The 23,513-nt window shown below is 45.9% G+C and overlaps 1 protein-coding gene and 1 long non-coding RNA gene across 11 annotated transcripts in view; both read left to right on the top strand.

The window, feature by feature from the left end:
• The first annotated feature begins 10 nt into the window (after nt 1-10).
• LOC143433407 (uncharacterized) lies at nt 11-11,749 on the top strand. The gene is made up of 3 exons (XR_013103117.1): nt 11-134; nt 1,628-1,748; nt 11,733-11,749. It is a non-coding gene; the product is annotated as an uncharacterized LOC143433407 (long non-coding RNA).
• Nucleotides 11,750-11,984: 235 nt separating this feature from the next.
• LOC143433236 (protein turtle) overlaps nt 11,985-23,513 on the top strand; it is a 121,257-nt gene continuing 109,728 nt past the window's right edge. For all 10 annotated transcript variants that reach the window (XM_076910507.1, XM_076910504.1, XM_076910503.1 and 7 more), the window contains exon 1: nt 11,985-12,514. The gene's annotated coding sequence lies outside the window, so the exon portion shown is untranslated. The remainder of the gene's footprint in view (nt 12,515-23,513) is intronic.

The raw sequence follows: 23,513 nt of genomic DNA, 5'->3' as shown, positions 1-23,513 counted from the left end.
CGGTAGGACATAACGTGCGACAATTTTTCTTGTGCTTCACGCGGAAAATTCTTTAGTGTAAAGTGCAAATTATTCAATGAATTGTTCTGGTTTACATATACGCAGAAACTGTACACGATGAGCATTAAGGGGAGGTAAGAAATTTACTGGTCATCTATTACTTAAAGTTGAAAAGCTTGACGTAAAGGATTTGCATTAACCCCTAAAAGTGTGTAAAATATGTATTCAACTAATACGCATGTAGGAAAAGTAGACATAGATTTTACAAAGTTTCAACCAGAAAGGGGTTTTCAGATAGCTCAAACTATTCGTTAATCTTTGTCCGCGTCTCTGCGATTTCTCACGGGTATACGTCCCAATAATGCGTTCCATAAACTCGAATGAGTTTTGCGATACTTTGAAGAGGTATGTATAGGAAGTTTTACGATACCCCGCCGCCTTGAATGCCTTTGCATTCGTTGAACGGGAATCCCTTTATATCAGCTAAGTCGTGAGGCGGCGCACGTTACATATAAGAAGGTAGATAAGAAGAAATACGAAGCGAAAGGAAGGAAAGAAATGCATCATAAATTTCACGATGCCAGCGAACAGGGTATGAAATCGTTGACACAGCTCAATCCACGCACGCGATTACATTTATCGCGTTGACCCGCATCACCTTTCGAGATACATAAGTTAAGTGATACAATTTGAAATACTGCGCCATCGAGTAGCTGGATTTTTTTTTTTTATATAATTACGAAGCGATCGTAAATTTCCTTCATCGAAGTTTCCTCATTACAAATCCGTCGGCCAGTTTTGCATACACCGGCGAGCACATCTCAATTCGTTATATTGATCAACCATGTTGTAGGAAGTTGTTGTTCGAGTTGTTGAACTCCAATAAAGTTAACCAGAGTCTCAAGGCTATTTTGTGGAAATACAACGGTAACTGGATTTAGCTTTAGATGGGCTGGCTACGTCCGAGAATGCCAATTAATACGTTTTGCTGATGCATACGAGTAGGTTGCTCGCTGGTGAGAAAATAAACCTGAGATTGTTTTTCCTACGTGTACGTACATATTTATCCGTACGCGTGCAATTTTCCTGGACAAGTAGTATCGCTTGATAACGGAACGAACAAAGAAACGTATATTTTCTGTTTTCCAAACGCGATTACCGTGGGCGTACAAACGTAGAACAGCTATTTTATTGTGAAGCTATTGGAAAGTAGGCAAAATAATATCGGCATCGAAATGCTATAAATTGACAAGAATACTGGGACAACCGAATCGTATTGTGTCTCTGGCATTCGCGAATGGCCTTTATTTACGGAACTATTGTTTGAGTTTTAACCTAGTAGGTACATATTTACCTTCTCCTGCGAGAAACAAATCGAGAATTTGTTCCTTCCATCTAGTCGGTTCGTTAATGAATTACCTACGGCAAAATGGTATGCTCGTAACAGTTAATAACGATGACACGGATCAGGCACAGGTATAACCCGAGGCAACCAACCCATGTATGCTGTTGTTAATGAGATCGATTGTAGAACAAAGAATAGAACAGAGCGCGTTTACTTTTCCCCCTAATCGTCCTTTGTCAATCTTGTCATTACCCTCTACTAATTGTTTAATATTTCTTACAGGTCTTTCGCTACCCACGACGCGTCTTCAGTTCCACTGCATCGTGCATAGCGTCTGGCATGGGATATTCACCAGGTTCAATGCGACTGCTCATCAGTGTCTTCGCGCTGGACACGTAGGCAGGTGAGTTTATCCCAGAGCAAACTAATAATGGAAAAGCCCGTTCGAGTTAGCGAGATCATTAAATCGCGTGGGCGCGATGTACAGGCCAAAATTGAACTGCAACTCTAACAATAAAGTGAACTCGATCAACTACCGTTAACCTTTCATGACATTTTGACCTCGACTCGTACACCATTTTACCGAAGAACGCGCGAAGCCTGGTTTCTGGATCGAAACTCAAATTATCGATTACCGTCGACGCGGAGCCTAACCTGACGTACATCTCCCACCTCCCACGAGCGTTTTCTACCCTTTTACCTTTCATTCCTTTTGTTCTTCTACTTGGCCTCTTCTTACATCGCTACTCCGCCGGCAGACTTCGCTTTTCGTTCAGAGAGAATCGAAGAAGTGCAATTAAAAGTTGTTACCAACGTGGCCTGAAACAAGGTTTAATCGTGGTTGTGCTTCTTAGCCGTAATTAGAGTTCATTGATGAATGAACGAGCCTCTACCCTCTTTTATCTCGAGCCCTGATCTGGCTCCCGAAGTTTCCGTGCAATTTATCATTACACGTCCATTCGACGACTGCTGTTACATAGATCCTACATTACAGAATTTTGGAACTCATTATTATTTATTATCGCATACTTCGTTTTGCTCTCACAATTTCCCAACCGATTTCAACCGACTTTGCCCGTTTCCTCGATTTTCATCGATCTATTGTAAATCGGTTTCCGATTTTTCTTTCCTATTTCCTTCTCCGTTTCCTGTTTTGTTATGCCGTATAATATACCAATGGAAATCTGTGCGCGTTAGCACATGTGCGCGAGTACGAAGTGCGATTTTTTCTTCTGTTTTATAGGAGGAAATTAGAAGTGACGGGATGAGGGGGATCGATGGTGCGAATCATAAGTACGTACGCGCGCGGAGGACATCGGGGGGCAAGGGGGGTGTGCAGTTTCGAATGCGGTAGGTGCAACCGTACAGGTAGGACACGCAATGCAGTTTCGGTGGAAATTAGGTCAGCGAGTTTTCGGGTTAGACAGAGACAGTGGGAATGGAAGAGCAGTGGAGGGACGAAAGAGGGAGGAAAGAGAGAGGAACTAGTCGTGCAAGAGAGTGTGGAGGGAGGAAGAAGTAGAAGAGAAAGGGGAATCGATGAAGGGAGAGTGAGGTAAAGGAAGAGAGAGAGAGAGAGAGAGAGAGAGAGAGAGAGAGAGAGAGAGAGAGAGAGAGAGAGAGAGGAAAACGAACGCGTAACCAGAGGGTTGCCGGACCAGGGTTAGAGGTTGTCGTCATCGCAGCGGGTGGGGTGAAGGGTTGCGGCGAGATATCGTGGATCAGGCCGCACCGAGAGAAGGACATCCTGCCTTTTGGTGGTACAGAAGAGAAAAAGCGAAAAGATGAGAGTAAATGTATGTAAATTAAACGTCCCCCGACTTTATTTAGCGCGAGAGTTTAAAGGAGCTACCTTGCTTTCTCACTGAAGGCTAGCTGAATAAGACAGTTTCTCGAATAACGCGGTGGGTAGTGAACAGAATGAAAAGAGGATACGAACGTATACGTATATAAAATGGGTGGTACCTGTATCCTGACTGGTTTCGTTGCGGACTACGAATTCGTGGCATTTGATGTCTTCGCTTGGGCAAAATGTCGACGGGAAGTAATTTCTGATAGCGCTACAGAAAATTCTTTCAGCTTCCGTGCCTGCTTCATTACCAACGGCAACTAGAGTGGTAGTCTGTAATTAACATTCCGCGACGGTGAATAGAGTGGGTGCCATTCGAAACCGGTTCGGGACGGATAAAACGGTCCCTTCTTCCTTTGATTCGTGAAACCAGACCGGAAGTCAGTGGTCGCGTACCCGCTTCCGGTTTAAAACCACGGTACCTGACTCTCGCGTTATTTCATCTTTCGCACGGTGAATTATCGCTTCGCTCGTACGACCGATTTCGTGTCGATCGGAATAGTATTTTAACGAATCGACGAATAATCTACGGTTGAAATCAGTTTGCATAGCGTTTGAATAGCAATTTACCTATATAAATGTTGTATTAACATATCGCAGGAATTCATCGCTAGCTGGTCTTATGCGTCAGCTAGACAAAGTCTTTTTCGAGAATGAAATCCTTCGAAAAGTTTCATTTGGTCGTCTAAAATTGGACCTCTTCTTACGTTTTCGAGTGGCAACATTTCTTTAACTCGAAGTTTCGCAAGCACATAGATTAACATCGGGGTGTGCAACAATTTTGTCCGGTCGGTGTCTCGTGCCAGATTGCAATTCCAACCCTTCCCTTCTTTGTCTCCCGCGCAGTTTCCTTCCTACACCAACGCTTCCCCCTTTGGCCCTGCTCGAGCTCCCTCTCTGCCTTTCGCATTCGCTGGAAGTTTGTGAATGCCACGGAGTCGCGAAGTTGCGAATGCTGCGGTAGCGTATTACAAGCTGCAGCAAAGCTCCCTTCCGTAGGTTTCCTTCAATAATGGAGCCGGCCAAATAGTCTAATTTACTCAGAGCCACTGGTCGACCAGTCTGAATATGCATGTGTGCCTGGGCCATTCACGACGGGGCGAAGACGGAGACAACGTAGTCGACGTTGGTGTCGGACTCGGTGGAAGAGAACAGTTGTAATTGCAGCAGGGCTTGCACTCTCTGCACACTGGTTCCTCGTGGGCATGTGCGCACAGGTATGTGCATGCGTGTTTCACGTCGTGTCCGGAGTACGCCTCTTCATACCTTATTAGGCGTCGCCCAACACGAACATTGTCTGCGCCCGAGCACTCTCCAAATTGGGTCACTCGACGTAATGCATTGCGTATAGGAAATATCGCGTGTATTCTGCATAGGCGTTCTGACGTACAAAAATTGATCTGTGCAGTGGTATTGCCTTCCCTCTTACCTCGTATATCTTTCCCTGGAATAAACTTTTCCATTCTACTAGGTCGTCGTTATTCGAACTCTATCGTGGTTCTGCTTTCGATTAAAATGAGTGCGTACGACGGGTTCTTCAGATTCGATTACGAACGAGAAACTAAGTTGATTGTACGAGCGACAGAATGGCGGATCGGTTGGCGCGAGTTTGCGTGCCCCGAAACGGACTGCGCCGACAACGGGCAGCACAGCCACCGCCGCTGGTACCACCGCCATCACCGCAGAATTTCAGTCCCAAGGGCTACCATTAAACGAGTTTCTAACATACATTCCTAACTGCGCCACTTGTGCCCGCTGATCGGATATTCAATCAACCAGCGTGCTAGAGAATTTATGGGACCGAGGACTCGACGCAGCCCGGACGATTATGATAGCAGAACGTATCCTTTTTGACGGATAAGATTAGACTGGCCAGAGTTCGAGGTTTATCGCAGTACCGTGGAAAGTTGGAAAATTTGTAGGATTCGTAGGATCATGTGATATTTCTCCGTAGGAATCGTTTAGTCGGCCATCTAAGACCGGAGTAAATAAGTCGGTCTTCAGAAACTTGGATCGACATGGAAACTTAAGTTGCTCGGGTGGAACGTTTAAGAAAGGCGTACGACGTCGAATCATGCTGCAACGCGGCGTTACTTGTTCGGAAACTTTTCAAAGGTAGCATCGTGCAGCTAGCTCCAGGCAATCCCGGCTGCGTACACTTCGTTTGTTCTTTACCCCGCGTCCTCCTTGTCTGGAGAAATTGCTAGAAATTCGGCTCGTACTACCAGCGAATCCGTTGCCGATTTATGACTAGCTATCTCCCTCTGCCGAGACGCTCGTACGTGCCAATTATTCGAAAACTATATCGTGCGGCGCGACAGTGGGCTCCTCTTAGATCGGTTACCCGGCGTTTAACGCTGAAAATCCAATTGCCTCGAATCGCGAGAACAGCATTCGCGTCCACGTAATGCGGCACGTAGGAGAGAATCTCTTTGAGCGGGAAAGAGAGAAATCTTGCTTAACCTCGAGAGCGTGAACACGAGAGAGAGGAGAAGCAGGTTGTAAAAGGTAAAGGGAGAGAGGGCCGGGATCGGCAGTCTCTCCTTCTTGCGCGTTGCTTGCCTTCAACGTTGGATGCTGTGTACTCTTCGTATCCGAGTACCCACTCGAGTCTTGGCTCTGCCGGTCCTTTGGCCTTGGACGGAAAGCATTGACCTCGGCGTTCCACTCTGAGAGCACAACCGGTCACGTGGACCACAGTCTACTACAAAATACGTTCTTATACGCTCCATCTTCCTCTTTCTCACTTTCCCCTCTTCCACGTGCATTACCTTCTGTTTCCACCTCTCGTACACACCATCTTTCTCTTTACACGTCACTCTTCCCCTTTCACCTCACCACGATTCTTCTTGGTAACGTGGATATATACGAGAGCGTTACACGGCATCCATGCAAGCATCCTCGATTACGTAGACTCTTACGTGAACCTGGAAACGTCACCGCGCACCTTTCTCCCTCCATCATCGGAACGGGATGATCGCTATTTTTATATCAGCCAGCGTATCGGTCGATTAAGCCGAACGTTCCAAACTAATATTATATCGTCACTATATAAGGGTGTATTTTTACTCGAGCAACCTCGCCGCCGTCGTCATCGAGTTACGTAAAATCGAGAACCGTTCCCTAAAGGTTAACGTTAGGTCCCGGTTTCCCAACTACACCGAGAAGAAACGATAACGCAGAAATTCCGTCAAGGTATGAAATTTGTCTGGATCGATCGGGATACGCGTAAGAGTTGGATAGGTTGGCAGTGGTATGTGGAACCAAAGGACGATGCTCCGTCAGTGGCGCGGTGAAAAAGCAATATTGATCTTATGCTAATTTCCCACTGAGTTATGAAGGGTTCGTGCCGAATAGGATAATTTATCCTCTTGTTAATGCCAACTCGTATATAGTCCCAGGTTGGACATGCGCGGTAGCGGTCGATCGTCGAGAAAATGTCGGGCGTTTTATCGTTGACGAAGGTGTGAAAGCTAATGAAGCATTTCGTCGTATTGTCAGGGCGAAACGGGTAAGAGAATGCGGGGGCGAAAGGCGGCGAGCATCGGTAGAGGGATGATTAGGGGTTGGTGCGCGTGGAGCAGACGAGGGATTTGAGGTTAGGGGATTTGTAGTACAAATACGACATGTGGACCGACCAACCGACCAGCGGTGCGACCGAACGACCGTCTATATAACGACCGCTATAGGGTGGATAGGAGAGGCGCATCAAGCGCGCGTAACACGGCTATGGTCTCCTCGTTACAGCTACACAACTACTAAATTGCATTACGGCAGCTAGAAATCTCTGCGTTGGTTCGGTCCCGGGGTCTCCGTCAGCCTCCCAAGGGGATTTCTACAGTTCCATCTTCTTGCCTCTCCGAGGCATGTACACGTTCCGTGGGCTCAAAGGAGGAAGCAGCCGGTAGATTCAGTTCCTGTTTCAGGAATCACCCTTGACTCTCGAAAATTATTACGTCAGTCGCGTGGGAACTCAGACTTATAGCCGAGTGGCTACCAGTTTCGTAGCTCATCCGTTCGTAACTCGCGGTAACGGGGTTGTTTGCTATAATTAATTCGAACGTTTGACGTCTTCCGTAAAACTCGACTCTATACTGGTGTCTGTTCCGGTGAAGTACTTTAGGTAAGATCAACTTGTACTAATATCGAAGAGGCTAGAGCTGTTCACCGCGCGTGCCTCCAGATTGTTAAAGCAGGCGTTCGCTCGAATACTGTTTGTTTGCTTATTCCGCTAAAGTCAACGATGCTCCAAGTGTGCTGCGTGTACATTGCTTCTCTATCTACCCACAAATAACACGCGGAAAGTCGGATGCTCCGCGTGTGCCGAATGTAGATTCACTTGCACGTTCTAGTGTCAAATATCTCGTTTGTGCTTTCGGTAGTTACGGTCTCGAGCACACTTCGCTCGGCGAACTAATCAAGTAAAACACGGCAAATTGTATAAACGTAATTTCACCGTTCAACCGTTCCCTTTGCCGAGGCGTTATTTACGTTACCGGCAAGATCCAACTTTCTCTCTTAACGGGGTAACGAAAGCGTACAAGAATCCCGAACTAAAACACCACCATCGTCTCTCGATCTAATTGTATTTTTAGTTTTTATCAATTCATTCGTTATCGAAGATCCCCTTTACTAGTTTCGAACAGTCGACCAGTTTGGCTGTGTCGATCTAAACCGAGTAAATGCTGGAACTTCGCTCTCCTCCGTCTTCTGGTTCCAACTGTATTTTGCGACGGACTTCCAGAGATCCTAAACCCGATTCGTAAATTGCTGAACTACGGTAGAGCTCGCAAAATTCGAGTTCTACACGACATCGTTTAGGAGGGTGTATCTAAACTTTCTGTACTCTCGTACAACCCCGTACACACTAGTCTAGTATTTTTCGTAGGGGGGCGTCAATACCAAAGTCGTGCCGTCGAAATGAGTTATTGCGACCGTTTCGGGGCGAAATAGCAACAAAATTTGGTACGGTAGGCATTCTTAACCATTGTGCCCGAAAGCAGAAAGGTTTACGGAATGGAATCATTAATCCAACGATAAACACATCCGTGGCGCCCGGAGTTCCAGTGTTTGCGTAACAACAATAACGCCGCAAACGTTGTGCATCTGGCTGCGGAGATACGCCGGGTCACGTACGTCATTATTGCGCGGTCGATGCAACAAATTTTTTGGCGGGTCAGCTCGATAATGCCTAGTGTTTTTAAATGTCCGAAATAAAATCCAGGAACCGATATGATTGAATATCTCTTTGGAGATCGGAAACACCTCTGTACCTCGGTTTCGCTTCACGATTGGTACGTTTTCGATTCGTTTTGACAATCGATTTACATTTTTATAAATGGTTGATAAAAATTGTGGCTGTCCAACAGTTTTGAGTAAAAATGTTCTCTTCCGTTGTGACACAATATGTGGCCGCGTGTACCCTTTATACTCGAATACCGGGAGAACAGATAATTTGGGCCGTGTGTCTATTAGTCCGGGCAACTATCCGTGGGATTCGTAATCTAGTTTCTAGTTTACCTTCGATCGAAGCCACGATCCGCGGTCGTGAAGGCGCGGGTACATAGGTAAGCGGTGAGTTGCAGTTGCGGCAAAGTTCGAAATGCCATCTGTTCCACGAAGCATCGCATAGACGCATAGCGATAGAGTAAAATTCGAAATTTTCTTCTTCGCTTACTTTCCATTTGCCTCTCATTTCACGGCACGATACCCACGGTTCAACTTATTAATTACGGAAGTAACGACTAAATAGTCTCGTCGCGCCTCCACGTTTAAGCGATTAGAAGCAGAGAGGAGGTTCAGTTCGAACAAAGCACACGTCTCGTACCGAGAAACCAAGAACGACGAAACTTCGTTGTATGTCACGCTTGGTAAATTACCTTCATAACCAGTACAATGCGCTATTATCTAGTTTACAGTAGATACGACTGAAGTTTCTGATTTCATTTAACAAATTTTCGGTTTATGGAGGGTGTGTTTCGTTCTTGAATCGGTTTATTGTCTTTAGACATTCAGACTTAAAACAGTAGATCCCGATGGTTCGCGTTCGAGTGTGTACATAAATTTTTGCCGCCTCGATGGACGATTCCCGACTATATAATTGTAGGAGCGTAGCCGTAATTACCGGTTGCGGGACATTTTTCGGTCACGCCTTCGACTCTCGAAACTGATCAAACCGGAAATCGAATGAATCGTCTCCACCAGTGTTACCGTTACCATCACGGTCACCATCAACCAGCCACACCGCTAACGTCCAGCGCCTTTCCAATGCATAACGATAGTCAATTCAATTTGAATCGCGGCCAAGCTCGACAGGACAGTTGACTTCGACCCGGCTTTTATGAATTTGCAGCGTAATTCGTTCAACCAGAATCGTACAGATTTTTTTTGCATTCTCTTCTCGTGTTTTTTAGCCTTCACTTTGATAGAAAATCGACAGTTCGCGTCGAGAATTTGATTCGGTTTGTCCTTTCGCGGTTGACTCGGAACTCGTACTTCCGATCTGGATATAATAAAGGCCAAAACGGACTCCGAAATTTCTGTCCGTTAATTTTGGTTGTTACTCTCTCTCTCTCTTTCTTTGCTTGGCTATTTCTCCATCTATCTCGAACTCTTTAACTGTCCTCGTCCCGCGTATTCATGAAGGCAAATGGCGCGCTCAGTTGGAGGGTGAATGAAACGAAGGCGTGGCGCGCACGTTGATTCATAGTGTGACTGTCATCCGAGTACGGAGTTGCGGAACATCGATTTAGAGGAACGGTTCGAAACTTGCTCGATTCCCTTCGTTCTTTCTTCTCGGCTTGGATTGACGAAATTGTGTTGATTAATGTCAGACAGTAAAACATGTCGAGATATACGTTCATCGATCTCTCGGCTCTTTTTAAGAGAATTTATTTCGTATAAACTGGTCGCGTTCTGGACAACTTGAAATCGAGAACTTCTCGATTAACGGTGGTTCAGCTTAATGATGGATCGGTTATAAAGTCCGGGAATCATACGAGTTATACACTATAACCAAATGAATATAACGTTTCGACAGACATTGCATACGAATAGCTCTCGGATATCGACATTTCCGTCATTGTAATGAGAAGAGTTCGTTTGGACAGAGAAGTGCAATGGCTGAGCCCTGATAACTATTTGAATTTATAATGATCGGGACTAGTATTTCAAAGGCTTGTCGATTCAGATGGTATTCAGTTGTAAGCCACAGATTGAAGAGTCTAAAGGAGCTGAATTAATCAGTGGATAGATCGCAGTGCGATGCTCGGGAGCATAAGACGCAAGGTATAAAGCCAGCGTTGAAGAAATTTCCGTGCTGTTTACTTCGTGTCAAAAATTCGAACATTGCGCCAGATGATAACGAAGACGAATCACTCCAAGTAATCGAATAAGGTTGCCGCCACGTTTGCGCAGATTGAAGATTGAACAAACCTAACTAGAACGAACGAATTTCTTGTTAATTAGTTTGGCTCACGATTGTTGTGGATGACTCGAAGTTGATCCCCCTAATCGCGAACAATTTAGTCTGGGACCGCTTTGTATTTAAACAGGATCCCTCTCAGGATTTTTTTGCAAAGAGAAATGTCAAGAAATTTGTCCCCTCCATCGTTTTGCCCCCGTTCGTATCACATCCTGCGTAATAAATTGCACACCGCCGCTAGAATGGGCGTAGTAGACTGGGTTGCTATTCTGGTGATTATCATGATTATAGAGATACGTTTATGGTCGTTTGCCAAGAGAAATGGTAGCATCTACGAAGTAAAATGGTGCGCGCGAAGGTACAGCTCGGTTCTTATTCCAGAAAAGTATGGTAATCCGGCAAAGTGTGAAAAGTTCTACGAACGATTATTCAGGAGGAGGTGAAAACAGTCGTTTGCGCTGTTGCATGGAAATTAGATCGAGGAATGAAAACTCTTTTGTCTAATTAGAGCACAATATATGTGCCGGCAATAGATTACACTTTACGCTTACGCTTTTACTCGTACCGCGGTTTAAACGTTCCGCGAGATTTAATTGCTTTCCCATCGCGGAATCGATAGGATGGAAAATTGTATAGCGTGATAATCAATATTATCAACAGAAGGGTATTCAGATCCCAGTGATAATGGATATTCCACTGATAAGTCTTCCCTATCCCTTCGTAGTCCTTGGTCAACGCGATCACTGTGACACGGTTGACAGTTTGCGCGGAGTGACCAATCGCGATACATACTACGGTTGAATATTGAACAGGGGTTTCAGCGATCTCGCACGGTCGATATACTCGCATAAATTAGAAGCGTTAATATGCGTTAGAGCAATCCCAACCTGGTTATTACCCAAGGGATCGTATCGTAGCTACGCTCGTTCCGCGCACCGTCATTGTATTTCTCCAGCGTGATTGTATAAAATGTAGTTCACTGAGTCGCGAGAAACTATAAATAACCACGTTGATAAATAGAGTCAACTGGTAATCGTAAATTTTTTCCCCATCTATTGTCCTCAAAATATTATCAGGAAGGTGAAGAAATAATCGCATCTGTGATACTGTTTCAGTGCATTTTGAAGAGAGGAATCAATCGATACGTGGCATCGGCAGTTGCATAACCGTGGGAAGAAAAATAATTCGCGGATTAACGTGTGCATGCATAATAAAAGCGGTGTCACCGAAGGATTTTGATTACGGCGGTTCAATCCCGGCGCGTGACGGTGACGTTGATTGGCCGAGTGGAACGCGGCGAGTGCGCTGATTGGTCGACGCGCGGAGGTGCGTTCGATAGCCCGGCTCGAACCCCCAGTACCCGGCAGAGCCTCGCACGGGAAACTGCTTCGTTTACGTGTCGCTACTTTCGAAGCTCCGAAGCTCGTCCGCGGACCGCGTGCCAACTTGACTCTTTGCCGTCCGTTCCCGTTTATCACGTTCCCCCTCTGCCTGTGCCGACATCTTCCTTATCATTTCCCAATTGATTCTGTTGCGCGAGCACGGTGATCGAGTCAGTGCCTCTATCGTTTCTTTACTCCCGTCGTGCGCGTAGATCGGTTTTGTTAAGCCTCGCGCCAGAGATTGCGCGTCAAGTTTCGCGACGCCGTAGTTTTTTCCCGGCAGTCAAGTCGAGCGACGCGGCTCTACGAATCTTTCGACCGCCGCCGGGTGTCGTTACGTGCTTTTATTGTGACTGAACTCTTTTGTGTTCCGCGAGCCCTCGTTTATCCAGTGCCCTTTTGTTGCTTTTTGGAGGATTTTTCATCTGCATCCTGCGAGACCGACTCTACCGGGAATCCACGTTCTCCACGGCGTTCTCCACGGCGTTCTCCACGGCGTTCACCTGGCGTACCTGGTAAGTCTTTTCTTCCTTTTACTCTTTTATTCTACGCCGTTTCTCTTTTATTATTCCTCGCCTCTCTGAAACGTATCGCGTGTTTACGTATGAAGAGTACGCCTTCGAGCAGCGTGTTATCTCGATGATAATGACGCTTTGTCGATTGCGCTTCTATTTTGCTGAACGCTTCGTTACGCTTATGTAAACAGTTCCACGAAAATCGTGAAAGTCAAGCGATAGGATTTTTCCGCACGGTGTCCTTGTACGCGATAGTTACTTACCCCGGGGGCAAACACACATATATACGTCCGCCGAAAACGGGAAGCGTCGAGCTTTTGGCTCCGATTTAAAATCCATGCCCAAAGAAACCGTAAATATTTACCGATGTCGAAAGCGTTTTACTCGAGACATTTCTTAGCGTCGCCGCTTCCGCGTTCATATTTGTCATGCTTCATTCAATATTTGACTTTGCACGGCTACCATGATCCAAATACGAACCTTATTGGATGATCAACTTCGACACTGGTACCTATCACGTTCCGAAATAATTCGATTATCAAATAGTTTTTATTCGAGAAACAGTTTTGCCGAAAATGTTACGCGCGACCGATTAGACCGTTATGCTAATTATCTCGCTATGGTTGACCACATCCTTGCACAGAAACGCGGTGCATACTTTAACTTCTAGAATATACTCGCACATTTCCTCTCGGTTCATCGAACTTTGTTCTCGTCCTTACCTCGTACCATAACGAGACTGTGTAGAATCCGTTTTCGCAAAGCTATTCAGTATCGAGATTTAATCCACGCGGACGTCCGTGGCGGAAGGGTACGCGAATTTTCTGAATTTCAGGGATGTTCGTCGGGCACGTCGAAAAATAAGACGGTACGATGGCTTCTAGTAAGGAATCGGAGTGTGAATGTTACTCTCTCTTTCTCTCTCGCTCTTTCTTTTAGTGTCGTCTAGCGCCACCGAGGAATTCACCTCCGAGAGGGTGGAAATCCTTTCGTCTCCCTCCGTCATTTATATTTCTGCATCGCTGTCGTATAAATATTTACGTATATCTGACGACTTTTGCGCGGCTTTTCTCAGATTATGAATTATCGCGAAAGCTCTTAAGAAAAAAATCAACACGCGCGGAGTGAGAAAATGTTAAAACAAATTTGCTTCTACTTTTATTTCGTTTCAGTCGTGCATACGTGTTTTCCGATCGACCGTGCTTTACACGAAATGCCAGTATTCTATGGAAGTTTCTATGTTACTCATACTCTATCTACGTACATGAATGGGTGCTGCAATAAGTTTATTTTCTCATTGCACGCGAGGAAGGAGGCTGGGAACAAAAAAATGTAGTTAGCTCTTTTTCGCGTATGCCGGAGAATCGTTTCAGTTCCCTGCCGTGTTTCTCATCACTGTTGTACGGGATATTTATAGGATATTACTGTATCTGCAATATGTAGATAACCGAACCGCACCGATATTGGTTTTACGTTCGCGGATCCCGCGAGCGTGTATATGTATTTGTTCCGAATGTAAAGAACAGCGAATTGGTATCGAGTGAGTACCGGTACTTCCCATAAATATGTACATGTAGATCGAGCACGATCAACTTTTAAGAGCGTGAATATTTTTTAACGAAGAACGAACATTCTTTCGACCTGGAGCGGATCCATTGTTCGTAGACAAAGAGATGGTGCTCCGCGACGCTGAAAATAAAAGCAAATACGAGGATCGAAATATTTTTCCCTTCCTTCCTCTTTTTTTTCTTTTTTCTCTCTTTGCGAGCACGCTATCATAAAATGGAATTCACACGCGAGAAGACGAAAATTTCTTCTTCTCGTGCTCGATCGTATCTCACGAGTTTTGTTCGCTTCCCTTCGTGTGCGCGTATATTCGTTTCTCGACATAATCCTTTGCCAGCTCCTCGTGAAATTAAAAAAAAAAAGAAGGAGAAAAAAAAGCAAAGAGAAAAGAATTTGACGGAAAATTAGATAGGGGAGCTTTGGGAAGAGGGTGTAGACCGTTTAAGAGAGAATCGGGGAAAGCCCTTTCTCTTTTCCCGCAAAAGTCTGAGCAGTCAGTAGATCCCACTTTAATTCCTGGCCCCCGTAATGGCAAACAATCAAGAGCGTAGAATTTTCTGTGCTTTTCTCTAAAGTTTATTATTCGCCGTGGCAACAATATAACGGTACAGAAGAACAGGTTATTAGAGGAGGGAAACGGAAAAGGAATTACGTTCCTGCGGTAGGCGTCCGGAAAAGCGGAATTCGTTAAATTCCCTTTTTGTTGTGCAACAGGAAACTCAGATTACATCTTCTTGTACGTGAGAACTCTGTTGGCGTATTATCTTTGCGCGTATTTTAGGGTCGTAGTCGTATCCGTGAAATGCCGCGATAACTCGCGGCTTGCGCATAATACCTTGGAAACCAACTAAAGTTTACATTCGGTCGTAGATCTTTGATTGCGATTCTTTTTAAATATAGAATTTCAAATGTCAGTTCAAAGGTCGCTATCGTTCGCGAATCAGTTGACACCCTTTTGTTCGGTACCGGCTGTTTTTTCTTCGCGAAACGTTGCTCCTATTCAGAGACTCGTCGCTTCGATTCCGATTTATCGATTCGCAATCGGAGAAGCTCTCGAGATTAGGGTGGGCAAAGGGATACGTGCAGAAAAGCGCGGCAGAGGCTCGACGAAGCATAGCCCTCGAGAAGGTTACGAGAGGTGACTAGAGGGGTTGTGAAGTGGTTGGAGTACCAGCGCGAACAGGACTCGAAGAACTTGCAGGGGAACCTAATTCGAGGACGTACGTACCGATGACGTAGAGACAAGGGCCTCATGCATATTCAGCGTATTTGTGGTCAGAACAGGCTGCTAACTCATTGTACAGGAAGGCCCAGCATTTGCGTTACCTTGACGCGAAGGGTTGGAAGCATGGAAATTGGCGAGGGTTGAGGCGTTCGTTATTCGAAAGCCGTGCGACAGGTGAAAGGGTTGTCCGTCTTGCGCCTCTCTTTCTCTTCGCGCACCTGGTCGATTTAATGACTTTGCTCCAAATTGAAATGGCCTTGGGGCCCGTTTCCGGGGATAACTCCTTCCCGACAGTTTACCGTCTAGCAAGCAACGCTGTTTATATTTGATCTCCGCATATGAGAATTTTCGTGGGAAACCGAGCGCACTCTGTCTCTCGATCGTTTATTGGAATTCCAACGAATATCTCGGATATTATGTCACCCCTTTGGGGATACACTCGTCCTACATTTCCCCCATTCTTCGCTTTTAATCATAACCTATTCAAACAATATTATTTTATCTCCGCAGAGATATGCCCATGCCTCGAATGATATTCTAATAGTAATAACTGTAAAGTAGCATTCTTGTACGTCTCTTGGATCATGGAAGATTTTAAGAAAACAGAGAAAGGAAAGATGGGTCGGTTTCAGAGGTTGTTGTTCGTTAGTCGGATAGATAGTTCGGGATTTACATGTCAATAGGAAATATTTATCAGTGTCTTGTCTTTAGAGAGGAAGAGAGAGGAAAAAAGAGAGGAGAAATGGAGAAAAGTGTACCGTCACGAGCAAGAGTCTTGTTATAGATGTACACGCAAATGCTGGACCAGCCCTCGAAGGAAAACGGCTCGAGAAGTCTCGAGATGTTCTCTCGTTATTTTCAGCGCCATTGCATATTTCACAACGCTTGTTTCTTTGAAAAATGTTTTGATGGACCGTCCTCTAGCGTTTTCTATATATATGATAAATTGTCGCATCGATCGACGATTTCTCAAAGAGGAGCTCTCCACGAACGTTCGTATTTCTCGATCCTGTTACCCACGTTTTCCTTTGTCTTTCGTGGAAAACACGTCGACGTACCTATCCAGATTTTATATTCTTCAATTCTCGTTTCGAGTTCGTAGTTCGCGTTGCTCCAAGGGAGTTTCGCTGCCGAAAATTCTCCTGGTTACCTTTCGAACCCTCGGCTGGTACTTTGCATATGCTCCACTGTGCCACGGATAATGTACGGCTGTCGGACTGCCATTTCCTTCTACCAAGGACAATTTTCCACATTGCAGTCACGTAACACCCCTTCCACTTACCCACTTCCCTCGTCTGATTTTGGATTCTTCACCGCGTCCTTTTTGCGAGGTCAAAATATTGTTCGGCTTGCGCGGGACGTAACGCGCTCTTGGAATCGTTTTCTGTTGCTTCCCAACCATCGGTTTCCGCGCCATCGCCAGCTATGATTATCGACGATTTTTCGAGTTTATGTCGTTTCCTGTCGCGTCGGTACCGCCAGTGTTATCGTACAGTCTAAAATTTGAATAATCGCGTTTACACGAAAGTTGTCGAGATCTGGTAACGCGTTTCTCTGGGACGGAGAACTTTCCTTTCCGCCGCCCACTGTTTTTTTTTTTCTGATACCCGACAGTAGCTGGCGCTTGTGTTACTCGGCTTTTCCATTTTGATAGTCCGCGACGTGTTATAAATTGTACTTTCGAAATAAGAATGGTACTTTATTGATGCGTAAACACAGCGTGAGCCACGTACAGCCTCTTCGTCGAAACGTGCGCGTATGTTATTCAGCGTGGCGTGAGGCAATCAGAGATAGTGACAGAAAGAGAGAACGATTGTATAAAGAGAGAAGGGTAGCGTAGGTGGTGATGCGGGATGTAGGGAGGTGGTCGCATTGATTCTTCGCCGAAGGCTGGGGAGTCAGTCCACCAGGGGTGGTTTTCACCGTTCTCCACTGGTTTCTCTTGCTCGCTTTTCGCGAGTCCCTGGTCGTTCGATAATGGAGGTTCGGATCGAGATACCTGCCTACCCGTTTATATCGTACACATCACGCGCGTAAATATTTGCGGGAGTACAGGTGCGTGCACGGGTATGCGTGCTCGCGTGTAGGTGCAATATCCGCGTAAGTAAAGTACGGGTGCAGTTACGGGCAATGAACACGGGGTACGGAAGTTTGAGGCCGAAGGCACTTTGCATGATTGGCCAAGCTGCGGGAAGAGTGACAGATTTTAACCTTCTCGCTCGATTCTTCTACTTGGTGGAAATTCATCGATAACTCTCGTCGAAACTTTTCCGATGCATTATACCCGCTGTTTGCTAGAATTTTCGTGTTTGGTTCTTCCTTCTCGTCGCCAAAGACCACGAGAAGGAAGCGATCGTCTTTTTCGTATTAATTTTTAACGTTTCGTTCTGGTATATGTATGTACGATAATAGAGTTCCTTAAGAGCGTTTCCCAGAGGGTTTTTCTAACGCGTACACCACCAGCGTTGTTGGTTCTTCATGAATATAATTCAGCTGCATCATCTACGCGATATTAGTCCGATGAATTAATCAGAAGCCAAAGAGCCGTGTTAAAATTTTTAGTCAATTTTTAATGATTAATTAAAATTTTTAATTCAGACGCTGGAATTTATTTCCTCTTTACCGCAAACATTCTGAGGAGCACTTTTCTCGATTAAAAGGAACCAATGTCTATTTCTTTCTACCTTTCTCTTTTTACGCGGTACATTTTCGATGCAAGGGTTTCTCCGCATTTATCGGGAAACGATGGTGGGTTGGGCGGTGAGTAATTTGGTTAGCTGAAGTATTTTTCTCAGGCAATATTGGAGAGTACGCGGCGGCGTACCACGTTTTCTCTTTAGCAGGAAACTCGACGACAGCACTCTTTCCGATTGAGGGATATTTTAACAGTTTATGCTCGGGCTTTGTATTTATTATATGCGTTGAACAGAACCTGGTCAAATACTTTCTTCTTGCCTATTTTTTTGCGATTTCAAAATCGATGTTATTCGAAGTATTCTTTGGTATTTTTAATCAGCTGCTTGCGTATTCAATCATGAAATTTTAATTGTTCCACGGGAGAACCCATCGTCGCACTATATTATTTCCCATTGTTTCGGAAATTAGTATGAGAACGTGAAAAGAAATTGCTTCGAAGATGGCACTTTGCTCGGTTTTCCTTGGATCGATGACAGGTTCCGGAAGGGAGAGAAAATAGGACAAAAAGGGTTTCAGATGGGAGGGAAGAAGCGATGGCAGGTAAAATTGCCTTGCCAAGAAAATATTCCCCCAGCTGCGTTCGTCGCATTCCACAAGGATCATTACGTCAAATAACAGAAATCTTTCGAGTCCTTTTCATTCACCTTCTCCCCCACCTTCTTTTTTCTACCCTTTTTTCTGCCGCTTTATCTCCCCTGTTCCTCCCTTTCTGCTTTTTTTTTATCTACTGTCCTCTTCGTCTCTATTCTCGGTCCTCCGCGCGATCTTTCACTTGAGTCGATCCTAGATTCTTTGTGGCTCGCACTTTAGCCCCGTCTATAGCAACGAAGCCCTTGGAACAGCGAAGGGAGCACTCGCTGATATAATTCGGCGTGTCTACCTCATCGGTGGCGAAGCATTCAAATGTATACCTTTCCATCATTCTCGTATATTCGACGGACCCTGGATCCTACGAGTATTCTGCGAGCTGGATTATTTGATGTTTTATCTGTGTTTTCAAGCGAACTGCTGGCACTTGAAGCTTCGAACAGCTATTATATCCTCTATTTATCTCTCCTGCAGCAATGTAACTAAATCAACGAAAGCATTGTTACACGGTTGATAGCTCAACCGAATTAAGCTCTTCGGTCGCGATGATTAAATGAGCTACAAATTGTTGAACGCCTGGCAGGTTGTAGAAGAGCGCTTAGCGAAAATATTATATAGCCCTGTTATTTATTGTTCGAAACATTAATTGTAATTCGTGTGTCATCGTTGAATCGAGTTCTTTGTTCAATCGATACCGCGTTAATATCATTTTACGAAGCATCGCAAATTCGTTAGCGATAATGGACAAATAATTCTGTTCCCAACAGCCAGCGAATAGGGGTATCGACGATTCCACGATTCGACGGTGTATCAAATGTTACACGATGCTCACCGTGTCGTAGGTGTATCTGTAAGCGTGGTGAAACCCCTTTCGCGAAGATCGAAGAGGTTGCACTATTGGTTCCATCTGCCGTAGGTCAGATCTAGTATATCGGTGAACCGTGTTCAAAATATGGTGTTCGAGCAATGGTGCAGCAGAGTATGCGAGTAGAAGAAACAGGGGGAAAAAGGAGCGAAAAGCTGGGAGGGGAAAGCACCGGCAAACCAGCCGCATCTCGGCTGGGGGGGAAAGAAAATGATCGCGTCGAGAGTGACGTGTAAGAAACCACGACGCTAACAAACAAAAAAGTCGTTAAACGGCACTTAAGTGGCGTTAAAGGGTGAGGCAGCGCGGCAGCCCCGCGCGTTCCGGATACTAACGACGAGTCGTGGAAAAAAAATGAGCCACCCTCGCGGGAGGAGAAAAGACGCAGCGGTAAAGAGAGTGCCGTGGCTCGTAAAATCTGAGAGGGAGAGATATATATCGTTGGCAAGGGTTGGTCCGGTATTGGTAATTCCCGATACGAGAGGCAGGTTGTTCCACGCAGCTGGTACGGTTACTGTTACGATTGCCGTATCGGTGATACGTCGATAGTCACGTATCTAAGGACATCAAGCGGCTTTAATTCAACTTCTTATTTCGAGTTGAGGGAATTGAAAGGTATACCCGGCTGGTACGACACACGTTGAAACGTGACTAGACATATCTCCACGATTGCAGCCATTCAGGAGATGCACTCTGATTTCTACCAATTTCACGGAATTCAGTACGGTCGCTTCGTCATCGGCCCTTATTCACGCGTGATTATACGCGTGCTCGTAGTACCGGTTTGCAGATCCTGTTATGTTGTGACGTTGAAACGTGGCGGACGGAAAAAGGCTGGGTGTAAAACAGCGTAATGAGTAATCGCGATTGAATTGGCGCGTTAAAGTGGGATTGGGGTGACGGAGGGTGGCGAGGAGGATGGTGGATAAAGTCGTTTCGACGGACATGTCGATTGCTTAGGGAAAAGAGGTACGGCGAGGCGGCGTGAGAATCGGATAGGGAAGACTCGACTTGATTGAACTTGCTCGCGACACTCGAGGAAGAAAACCACTCGAGGCAAAACTTTCTTCGAATTCCAAATAATCCTGAATGGATCGCAATTTGTGGGCCGGAGGTTCTGGGTTTCAACCGGCAAAAACTTTTCTGCATCCCGGCTTTTCACCGAGAGACGCATCCCCTTGCAACTTGCGGTTCGTCTCGCTTCTTCTTCCGCCGCTGATCGATGCGACGCGAGGAAACAAGTAGGGAAATTATGCCGCGCTATCTGTTTCTGATCTTTTTGCTCGCGGTGCAGCGAAATTAAACGAGCAATCGCGAAAAAAGTGCTCGTAGCAACGAAGGCCGGCAGGATTTCACCGTCACCCGGCAAGCCGTCAATTATAACGCATCCGATACGATCATTCATGAAACATTTATAAACTGCACCGATGACAGAAACGCCTCCGTTCCCACGGTAGGTAAATATAATTTATTAAAAATTCTTGACGCTAATTGCGTTAGAATTTGCGGTACGCTCTCAGTTACAGTTGTTCTATTCTACTTAGTATAAAGAAACGGATTGTATTAAGAGTCTATTGTATTGTGTGTAAATACGGTCGTATCCATGGAACATCCGCTACCTTAGACGCCGAGAACCTGGTTTTACCTGGATCGGATCCTTAGATATCTCACGACGAATTTGAAAAGGGCGATATCTCCGGTAACTATGAGAGTGGAAGCTCCCCTTTTAGGCGGCAGGTATTCGAATAACGAGACAGGTGACTATTAATATCTTTAACGCCTGGGAAATATTCGAACGCGGCGGTCCATTCAAAGGGACAAATTGGCAGATGGTCGCGGTTACCATCGGTATTCGTTCGAGATCGTTCGAGTACGTTAACGTTTCCCTCATTTTCCGAGGGAGCCCCGACTCGACGATCAGCATCGTAGCCTTTGCAGTATTGCATTCCTCGCTGCTTGGCAGCTCTGATGGAGGAATTTACCAGCGAGACGAACGAGTTAAAGTCAGCTCGTGCCGCCCACGTAAGGGTACGAAAAACTTGGAGCAGTTTCCTCTCGGTTATTGGCCGTGCTTATCGTCGGACGAAAGGTTTGGCGAAAACATATATCGCGACGCGATGGTATCAAACCCCGAAGCGGAATATTTGAAGAAGCGACTCCGAGCAAAGCTAGTCTAACCCTGTCTCGCATTCCTACCCTCTCTCGTCACCTTTCGCCTCTGATAGACGAACTTGCCATCAACCCTTCGGGCATCTGTTAATCTCGAGATCAGCGGATCAAAGTAAGTTCGTTCCAACTACACGAGAGGAGCGGATGAAACGAGCTCCGTTCCCTTTCTCCATCTAGAACTCTTGTATCGTCTCCCCTGCTCTCTCTCTCTCTCTCTCTCTATCTATCTGTGGTCCTCTCTTGTCCTCTTCCCGCAGCCCCCTTCATCATCTCTTGAATTCAGTATCAGAGTTAGATATTTCGTCTTGCCGCGAAAGCGTATCAGCGTCGAGTATTTCCCGGGCACTCTCGAATTCATTGTACTGAACCAACACGGGCTATCTTTGGTGTTCGATAGTAATTACGTAGCAGAACGAAACGTTTTAGTTATACGACGAGTGAGCTTCGCTCGGGATGAAACGCATGCCTCGGGCAGCTCGTCGTGCTTGTCAAACGTTATCTCTTTACGAAGAACTTTAATGAAACTGTGTTTTCCGTGGCTGAAAATACCTTTACACCGTGACACGCGCGCGATAGAAATGGGAACGCGGTTATAGGACCTAACGAGAAATAACGTCTGCGCCGTTTAATATCGTCTCGGATAGAAAAATATTTGATCCGACTCTGTCGCAATTTCACGTTACCAGGCGTTACTCGAGACAACGGATCAGCCAGGTCTTCCACGTAATGCTCATTCATGGTTCCTTCAACTTGTTCGTGTTTGTAAACATAGGAACGCGGTCTTTCGGATTGCTCACCTACCGGATACCGGTCCGACCGATCCCCGACAGCACTGGTTCGCGCCTAAACTGTTCCCATATTCACGATCCTATCTCTCCCCGCAGCTCACCCGTGGAACTCGTACGGCGAGAGTAGTTATTAGCGGCTACCCCGGGATTCGTGGAGCGAGCGAGATCGACAGAAGGAGAAAGAGAGAAGTTTTGCAACGATTGAATGAGAAAACGTGGAGCAGATAGAGCGAAAGATCAAACCAGACTGAGAGGCGTTGTTGCTCGACGAAGCGAGCGCGAGCCAGAGGAAGAAAAAGACGCGCGGTTGAACCGAGAGAAGTTGTTGGGCGGATCGGAGGGAATCGTGAGACCACGGATGGTAGGATCAGAACCACGCAGATGGGCATGGAGCAAAGGGAGAACCTTGGTTCCGCGATGCGGTGGTAGGGATGGAACGTGGTTTGTTCACTTTCCCGAACGATCAGCTCGCTTCCTCAGGGCGCGGTCGTGACCTCTTACCAATTGAACGATCGTTCTTGATCAGAATTTCTATCCGTAAGATCGTTCCACGGATTGTATACGCGCGACATTCTTTCCTACTCCTCCTCTCTATCGTTGCACCGCCTCGCGAGAGATATCGAACGGTCGTTACTCGATCGACTTGCGGTGCTCGTCGGACGTGTGCCGTTTTAGATTTAAACGTTTCGATATAAATCGCGCGGGGTGTGCACGCGACGGATGACCGAGTAGTTTTCTCGAGCGTAAGTCGGAACTTTGGACTCGGAATAATACGTATGCAGGATTCGCGCGAGGCAGTGGCTCGCGCAAGTAGTCAAAACTAACTTTTTCAAGCAGCTAAAACTTTTTATAGAGTTTCCCCGAGCACAAAAGGAACGTACTTTAACACCTGAACGTCATCGTAGCTCCGGTTGTTTTAAGTTCTCTTCGTAAAACCAGTTCTTAAAAACCAAGTAAACTTTTAAGTAGCGTACCTAAATAGAACTACGTACGCTGTACATCGCGGGGGCTATAATTCTTGTAGGCGATCTTCCGGTCGACACGGTTCTTTCGAAAGACCTTTTTTTCTATTTCACCTCGACCACTGTCGAGGGGAAACGT

Source organism: Xylocopa sonorina, chromosome 2 (genome assembly GCF_050948175.1).
Source record: "Xylocopa sonorina isolate GNS202 chromosome 2, iyXylSono1_principal, whole genome shotgun sequence".
NCBI lineage: Eukaryota > Metazoa > Arthropoda > Insecta > Hymenoptera > Apidae > Xylocopa > Xylocopa sonorina.
Note: the sequence above shows the minus strand (reverse complement) of the source record. Positions and strands in the feature narration are given on the sequence as shown.